Raw genomic sequence first — 9,526 nt, forward strand, 5'->3', positions numbered from 1 at the left:
GCCAAATTATACTTTCCAAGACATTGGCTGTGAGCATGAAAAAGATGCCTGGAGCCCAGCTGCACATCCACAAACAAGAAGACTGGAAATGTGATGAAAGGTCATTTAATTAATCAGCATTTTGGCAGGTGAACGGCTTCTGGCCGGAGGTGCAGAATGTCCAGAGATTTGTAATGCCGAGTTTCTAAAACTAATCTAGAGGACAGGTAAGCTTTTGGGCACTAAATTAGCCATGGGCTTGATGCAGTAAAGACACAGGATGTGGTATTATTTGATATTTCGTCTCCTGTAGAGCAGGGAAGGTGGTTCAGCCAGGTTTGCCACAGACTCTATCCCAGGCTCTCAGGGTAACACTGGCAGTTTTCTGGCAGAGAAACATGACATTTTAGGAGTATTCTGGAGAACGCCATAGTAGGATGCTGGTTTAAGAAATGGATCAAAGCAAGCTCTGAGGCTAACCCCTCTCGCACTCCACATTGAGATAAAAATCGTATGACTTGGAGGTTAATCTCATATTAGCTGTCTGCTCTCCTTGACGCCATCTGGAAAAAGCAGGTTCCCTCAAATTAACCTGAGTTAGAGATGACAGCTTTACCCGGCAGGGCTCATTAAATCAGAGAAAAAAAATATATTTGTGAGTAATCCATACTTGTGAAACTGCAATAATTTTCTAAATTTAGTAGATGATGGCAGTTGCATTGAAATATGTGAGAATTTTCTTGACTTGCCTAAGATGTCCTGGAGTTTTAATGCTTTTCTTCTACACAATTCGATTCTAGCTTCTTTTTGAGAATATATTTTATCAGTTTTTGATCGAAATTATGATCCTCATCAAGGCTTATGAAAGACATTATTGGTTTAAAAATATACTTTCTGCTACATTATTGGGCTGAAGACAAGATTTTGAATGAACACACCTTTTCTTCTAGATCCTGGGAAGTATCATTTATGTTTAATTAGTGTACATTAATAATGTCACAGTTAATTTTATGCTGGTGAATCTACTCCTCTGGACTATGCTTATTTAAACAGATAAGCCTACTAGACTCTTGTATGTGTTGGAGGCCTCCAGTTTCAGTGCATGTTTTTCCACCTTGTCCAGGAATGTAAGCTTTGGGGGAAGGGTTTTAATTCTATATAGGCTTATACTTAGAGGCAGATAATTTATTCTTACCCAGAACAGTGGGTTGTACTATGTCAAGTTACCTACCTTTCAAGTTTTAATCTCTGTGATGAGCTGACAAATGACATACAGTTCTCCAGCTTGTGTTTATTTAATTATATTATTAAACTCCTTATATATTATTTTAGTATCTTCTTTCCCACTAGGGGACAGAAGCACTTCTCCAGAGAATGGAGTATTTTTCTCAATGGGATATAGGCAAGACCTGCCCTTATTAGACAGCAGACAACCAAGAAGCCAAGAACCTTTGTGGAAATTTCTGAATGTTTATCTTTTAAGGGATAATTAAGGGCTCAAATGAACCTCAAATTTGTACCGAATTGGCACCCTGTCATCTTTGTCTCCTTCTTTACGTCTCTAAAACATCATCACTGAGTGTCTTAGTTTTCTAGGGCTACCATAACAAAATACCGCAAACTGGATGGCTTAAAACAACAGAAATTTATTCTCTTGTGGTTTTAGAGCCTGGAAGTCTGAAATCAAAGTGTAGACAGGGCCATGCTCCTTCCAGTGCCCCAAGAGGAGGGATCATTCTTGCTTCTTCCGGCTTCTGGTGACCTCACGAGTTCCTTCGCTTGTGGCAACATAATTGCAACCCCCGCCTCCATGTTCCCGTGGCTATGATCCCTCAGTGTGTCTCTCTGCCCATATTTCCCTGGTCTTACAAGAACACTAGCCATTGAATTAGGACTCACCCTGATAACTTCATCTTCACTTGATTATATCTGCCAGTACCCTATTTTCGAAGAAAGTCACATTTACAAGTGTGGCAGGTTATATATATATTTTTTTTCGGGGGTTGCAGTTCAGTGCATAACAAGGATCTGCTTCTGAGAAGTTTGCCAGCCGGTCTAAAGGCAGACGTGCTCCGGCTCTGTAACGCCCACCTGAGAGACGTGCATTGGTAGAGCCGGAGAAGTTTCAGTGTGTTTTCCATTTCTCCATTGCTGAAGAAAGCCTGCCTCGATAAGTGCGTACTGCCCTGTGCCTATTTTGGTAGGTCTTTTACCTTGTCAGCAAAAATGTGGTGTGATTTTTGAAGGGATGATGGTTTCTCTGTCACCTTGCCTGATATATTTCACTTCTCTGTACTTTTCTTTTTTTAAGGGAATAAATGTTTTCAGGGTGATAAAAAATGCATTATACTTATCTCAGGCGTAACTCCACTAGGGCTGCATTCATCATCTTTGACATATAAACATGGCGAAATGTTCTAATTTTTTTATTCAAAGTAGGATAATGGCAAGTTAGTTGCATGTATATAACTACATAAATGAATTTTTGAACATGATCTCTGTATAGGTTGATATCCATTTTTTGGTGAATATTAATGTCTTTCTCTGCTCCAGAATGGGAACTTAACAATTTCTGATTACTTATGATAATTTGCTTGGATTTTTTTTATCTGGGTTAACTGCCCTTATATTTTAATCCTAATAGCAAATGGACTAGGTCTTTCAATATGTCTTACTGAAAGAAGTTCTGCTTTTTTTTTTTTTTTTAATTTAAAGATCCATTTATTTGAGAGAGAGTGCACATGCGCGTGCACAGGTCAGGGGAGGGGCAGAAGGTGAGAATCTTCAGTCAGACTTCCTGCTGAGCATGGAGCTCCTGGTGGGTTCCATCCCACAACCCATGAGATCACGACCTGAGTTGAAACCAAGAGTCAGTTGCTCAACTGACTGAGCCACTCAGGAGCCCCCCTGCTTTCTGTATTTTGGAAATCCAACTGAGGGTATCTATTTACTCTAAGTAAATCAAACTTATTTTAGCTTTTCCTGTATTCCCACAGAAGATGGGCATTTATCTGTGCTGAAAAATTGTAACAATAATTCCATAGGGTGGAAGGTTATTGCTTTAACAATTCAATATTCAGAAAAAAATCAACTGTGGGTTTATTTGTCCCAAGTACTAGGCTTCTAAGTACTTGTGAGAGGTCAGAGTACAAAAAAAAGATTTCTTGTGATTAGGTTTTGGCAGTCCTTCCTCACACTGCCAGCCTTCCTCCCTTAATGTTTGGAAGGCAATATCTGGGCCTTCCAGAGAGTGAGAAATGGGAAACTACTTGGTGCTTGTCATGGTGCTGACCAGACAGACTTGGGAACATGGTGAATTTGCTTGGATTGTCTCAAGATTGCCCTGGGTTAGCTTATTGCTCGTCTGTAAGAGAAGAAGAAATACCAGTGTCCCTGGGCTGGAGAAAGTGAATTCTTGATCTGACTGATCCTATTTAATGTCTTTCTCTAGGCATAATAGGGTGAGTGTTGGGGCTGCTAATCCAGTGCCATTAGCCCAGACAGTTCCCATTTCCTCATGTTGCACAGGCCCATTTATTACGGGCTTTCTTGAACAAACTCACAGTAATTGATTCGCTGGAGAATTATCTTTTTTTTTTTTTTAACTTACAATGTATGTTATATGTAAACCTTTTTTTAACATATAAAGAGATTTTTTAATTCTTAGTATCCAACAGGAAAGTCATGTTTAACCTTTCTTTAGCATCTTGGTTTTTAAAAAATAAGATGAGATATATCATTTAATTTTAGCTTTTTCTTTCCTGACGGTTTTTTCCCCTTGTTTTTTGAAGACCATTTTGGTAGTCCTTATATATAGGTTTTCAAAAATTGCATTTTTGGCAGCACATGTAAGGCAGAATGCTGTCATTGTGTCATTTGTCGTTTATTCTGGTGACATCCATTTTCCTGCCTTTGTGAGTGTGTGTGTATGTATTTAATTTCATGGATGTTTTCTACAGTCCTCTGAGAGCATTTCCATTCTATATTTGCAGCACCTTTTCCTTTCTTCTGCTGAAGAAATAGTGGTGTTCTCTCTCCTTTCTTACTTGGAATTCTCAGTTCTCTCTGTCCTCGTTCTCTCTGCTGATAACATAGGAATTTCAGAAGAAAGTCCTGTTGGAAAAGTATGCCTTCATTCGGATGACTGAATGAGACTTCTGGCAGTGTGGCGGCCTCATAGTTGCTACTGAAGTCAGGATGCTTTATTTTCTTATTGGTCAATCAGAAATGAATTGGGAAATGCATTAAGTGGCATTGTGGAAGAGTCTCAGAGATGGTTTTCTTTGATAGCTCCATTGAGGATACTTAAAATCATGCGTAGAGTTTATGAAGTGTTTGCTCTTTACTTGCACTTTATTCACAAAATCAGTGTTTTTGGTCTTCCGGTATGCACTCCTTTTCAGAGAGTATTTTCCTTTTATTTTCTCAATTCTCATGTAACTTTTCAACTCAGAAGGCAGCTAGGATGGATGAATGAGACAGAGTATTCAAAATCTTATCTTGAGGCCATGTTTATGAACCCCAGTTTATGTGATTTACCTTTGGGTACTGCTCAGTGGAATATAATAGGAAAGATCAAGTAAGGAGTAAATTTGAACTGTTGCCCACCATTACTTGTAATACTGCAGTATGAGGTTAAGGATGTTCACTCTATTTTTTTTTTTACATTTTTATTTATTTATTTTATTTGATTATGTTATGTTAGTCACCATACAGTACATCATTAATTTTTGATGTAGTGTTCCATGATTCATTGTTTGCGTATAACACCCAGTGCTCCATGCAATACGTGCCATGCTTAATACCCATCACCGGGCTAACCCATCCCCCTACCCCCTTCCCCTCTGAAACCCTCAGTTTGTTTCCCAGAGTCCATAGTCTCTCATGGTTCCTCTCCCGTACTCTGATTCCCCCCTTCATTTTTCCCCTTCCTTCTAATGTCCTCCATGCTATTCCTTATGTTCCACAAATAAGTGAAACCATATGATAATTAACTTTCTCTGCTTGACTTATTTCACTTAGCATAATTCCCTCCAGTTCCATCCATGTCGATGCAAATAGTGGGTATTCATCCTTTCTGATTGCTGAGTAATATCATTGTATATATGGACCACATCTTCTTTATCCATTTGTCTGTTGAAGGGCATCTCAGCTCCTTCCACAGTTTGGCTTGTGGACATTGCTGCTATGAACATTGGGGTGCATGTGCCCCTTCTTTTCACTACATCTGTATCTTTGGGGTAAATACCCAGTAGTGCAATTGCTGGGTCATAGGGTAGCTCTATTTTTAACTTTTTGAGGAACCTCCATACTGTTTTCCAAAGTGGCTGCACCAGCTTGCATTCCCACCAACAGTGTAAGAGGGTTCCCCTTTCTCCACAACCTCTCCAACATTTGTTGTTTCCTGCCTTGTCAATTTTTGCCATTCTGACTGGTGTAAGGTGATATCTCAATGTGGTTTTGATTTAAATTTCCCTGATGGCTAATGATGGTGAACATTGTTCACTCTAATTGTGTTAAGAAGGAATACAAGTTTTGGCCTTTGTTCTTGGAAATGCTTTGGGTTTCATTTCACCTCAGTAACAGAGCCACTTAAATGATATACAAATGGGGAAGATGAGTAAAAGAGTATTTGATGGAATGTGACCTTTGTTTGACTTTTAGTGATGAATTGATTTGCTGAATTAGATGCTGAATTCTCCCCTCCATGCTTGTTCTGGCAAAAGCAATGGAAATTTAATAAAAATTAATAATTTTATAACTATTAACATGAACACAGGAAACATCTAATACCATTGCCAAGTACATTAGGGAAGGATGATCTTTTTTTTTTTTTTTTTTTTACTTGTTTTTGTCTTTGCATCTTCACATATATTACATGACACAGAATTGCTGGTGATTTCAGTTATCGATTGCCTTTTATAGTAAGTCATTTTGTTGTCTTGTCCTGAAGTCATCATACTTTCTCTGGCATTTATGATAGATCTCTGTTTTTAAGTACCAATATGTTAGTCCAGTAAATTACTTAGCACTCAGAATGGTCATCCCATGTTTGCTACTCATGTTCACAAAGCCAGTGGTATTTCAGAAATATTTAAGCAATATTATGATGTATTACCCTAAAGCTTTGCTTATAAATTCTGCTGTTGAAGAAAGATAACTGACATGACTAAGTTTTCTAGTATGCTTTCTTATCATAAGGAATTCATTTATTGGTATGATCTCAGTTAAGCAAAAATTATCCTGGAGCTGACTTTTTCCTTTTTTTTTTTTTGGAGAATTTGTTGCCCCCCACTAGAAAGTAGAAAATTAGTACTGCTTACTAAAACTCACCCTTAGACACACATGAAATTTTACATGATGGCTCAGGATGACAAAAGGAGTTTGTCTTATGTATATCCAGAGGTTTTGTTCATTCATTAATGTGCACATTTAGCAAGTATTTGTTTGGTGATTCAGATAATAAAAAAGAAGAGATGGGAGTGGATCTTGCATAAATGTTAGTAGAAGAGTTAAGACAGATACATAAATAACAGAAATACAAGGTAGAAGGTGGGAAAGTATCACATAACATATATATACTCATTGTTCTATTGATATTTATACAAAAATAAGTGATGACAGACCCAAAAATATGGAAAACATTCTAAAGGGTGGTGAATAGATACCACACATACCACACTAGCAGTTGGTTTACAGACACGTAATCAAGCATATTTTTCTAATTTAGTTTATTGGTTAGATGAATTATTTCTTTTTAAAATTTTTTTAAAGATTTTATTTATTTATTTGACACAGAGAGAGGGAGAGCACAAGCAGGGGGAGTGTCAAGCAGAGGCAAAGGGAGAAGCAGGCTCCCTGCTGAACAGGGAGCCCAATGGGGGACTCAATCCCAGGACCCCGGATCATGACCTGAGCTGAAGGCAGTTGCTTCACCGACTGAGCCACCCATAGATGAATTATTTCTTAAGAATAGGATTTTTTATAACTTTTTAAAAAGATTTTTTATTTATTTGAGAGAGAGAGAGACAGAGCGTGCACAAGCAGGGGGAGGGGCAGAAGGAGAGGGAGAGAAGCAGACTCCCCACTGAGCTTGACAACCCTGAGGTCATGACCTGAGCTGAAATCAAGAGTCCGATGCTTAACCGACTGAGCCACCCTGGCGGCCCAAGAATAGTTTTTAATAACAGAAGCAACTGCCTTTCAATGTAGAGGAGGCACCCAGGGGCTCCATCTCAGGCTAGCAAATATTTGATTTATAGGAAACTGCAGCATGTCTCTCTCAAGGAGGATGTTCAGAACACAGGCAAAAGGATTGGTTCTGAGTGATTCATCTGGGCTCGTACTCCAGTGTTGTGAATCCTTGTGAGGACTGGTCCAAACGGGGCTTTCCACGTGTGGTGGTTTTGTGCAGTTGTGAAAGCAAACGTGTAGCTTATAACCACATAACAGGATGTGGAGATTTCAAAGGTGTTTTAGATATTTGCAGAAAATTAAGGCATTTTTAAAAGGCATGCTTTTTCAGTATGAAGCTAGGCATAACTATCCTTTACTGGTGTAAACATGGTAATTTTATTGCATTGGAGTACAAACAATCACAAACCTTAACAATGTATAAAATAACATAAGGATATTATCAGCTGCACTTTATCAGGCTGTATTCATAACCATGAAGTTGTTTTGGCATCAGACTACCTCTTATCACTTCAGTGTATATACAACCCCAAAGGGAAAGAGTAGAATAAAAACATAATGCATCAATTTGAATGGCCTTAGAAGATTTTAAGAATGTTCACACTTGGAAACATTGCATTTGTCTTGAAAGATTAACATTGATTCTGCCTAAATTTACCAGTGCCTTTTCTTCTTCAGCCGTACTACCTCCTTCTACATTGTTCTCCAAACAAAATATTCTATGGAAATTTCTTCTATTAAAAACGTGGAAAGAATCTCCAGTGTTTTATTATGAGAAGGAGATTCTCCAGGTGGGCAGAGGGCCCGACACTGCTCCCTCAATTTTCTCAGGGTATCTGCTACATGTGTTCTCTGAGGGATCTTATATCCTGTTAAAACTCTAGCCCAGGGACGCCTGGGTGGCTCAGATGGTTAGGCGTCTGCCTTCGGCTCAGGTCATGATCCCAGGGTCCTGGGATCGAGCCCTGCATCGGTCTCCCTGCTCAGCGGGGGGCCTGCTTCTCCCCCTTCCTCTGCTTCTCCCCCTGCTCATATTCTCTCTCTCTCTCTCAGTATCTCTGTTTCTCGAATGAATGAATTAAAAAAATCTTAAAACCCCAAAAAACTCTAGCCCGAGCAAAAGTGAAAACCCTCTCTCTTGTGTAGAAATTCAAAAAAATACTTGGCTTGAACCTAAGGGAACACAAAGCAAATAAAACAAGAAAATAAAAGAAGCACAAAGTGAATTAGGTTCACAACATACTGATTTCTCTGATCTTACCTTAGCTAATAAGCTCTCAGGTCTCCCAGACCCTGACCCATTCCACTCTCTCTTTTATGTTCTATACCCAAAGTGTTAGAATAGTTTTCAAGCACCTTGCCAGGGTTTCTGGCTACTCAGCTCTTGCCTTGTTTCCTATACAGAGTGTAACTTCTTTTTTTGTCTTCCTCCTCCCTGCCCCCACATGGAAGAGCCAAGACTAAGACATAAATTTCCTCTAGGGCCCCCCACCAAGTAGGGAATCCCCAATCCCACATACATATTATCAGCCCTGTTTTGCAGGTTGAAGGACATACCTTCAATCCCTAGGCAACTGACTGCCAGACAACCATCATGATTGACACCATCCCACCCTTAAGAGAAAATTCTATCTGTTAAAAGCATGGCATGATTCATGTCTAGGCAGTGTAACAGTGTTCTCACTATACAAGAAATATACCTGTATGATAATAGGCTCACTATTGCATTTTGTAATATATAATAGTGCTATGCTACTCTATAAACAGAAGGCTATGAAGTTAAAGTTAAAAGAGGACAGGAAGGAGAAATAGAAACAGTTCAGCTCAAACTCATCCTCCTTTATGAAGCCTCTCAGACCACGCAGCCCACACTGAGAAGCAGTATAGACCTGAAAGTAGCTCTGGTTCTGGACTTAAATGGACATAACTCTAAGTTTTAGCTCCGTCATGAATCAGCATTATGATCTTGACCAAATTGTTTAATTTCTTTCGACTTCAGTTTTCCTATCTGTGTAAAGCAGGGCTATTGATGTTCTTATATTTTCTTGTAAGAATAAAATGGGATCTTTCATATAGTAAATGCTTGCATGACCTGGAGTAAATGCATAATAAATATGAATATTTTATGTCATTTATCAATTAAAATTAGGTATCATCATTTACTACTATGTATGAATTGTTATAATGAAATAGTCCCATCTTCTCCATGCAACCATGGGTCAGGGGCCAGGTGGACAACGTAAGTAAGCAAAAAGGAAGGCGCCTAAGACAGTAGGGAGTGGTGAGTGTGGTGCAGTAGAGAGCACATACTCCCTCTGATCCGGACAGATCTTGTTCATATTGTTGCCAGGAG

The 9,526-nt window shown here is 39.0% G+C and overlaps 1 protein-coding gene across 2 annotated transcripts in view; it reads left to right on the forward strand.

Moving 5' to 3' along the window:
- ARMH4 (armadillo like helical domain containing 4) overlaps window positions 1-9,526 on the forward strand; it is a 106,039-nt gene that overhangs the window by 18,004 nt on the left and 78,509 nt on the right. The gene's annotated exons all lie outside the window — the stretch shown is intronic.

Source organism: Leptonychotes weddellii, chromosome 9 (assembly GCF_054177405.1).
Source record: "Leptonychotes weddellii isolate Sample4059 chromosome 9, ASM5417740v2, whole genome shotgun sequence".
Taxonomy (NCBI): domain Eukaryota; kingdom Metazoa; phylum Chordata; class Mammalia; order Carnivora; family Phocidae; genus Leptonychotes; species Leptonychotes weddellii.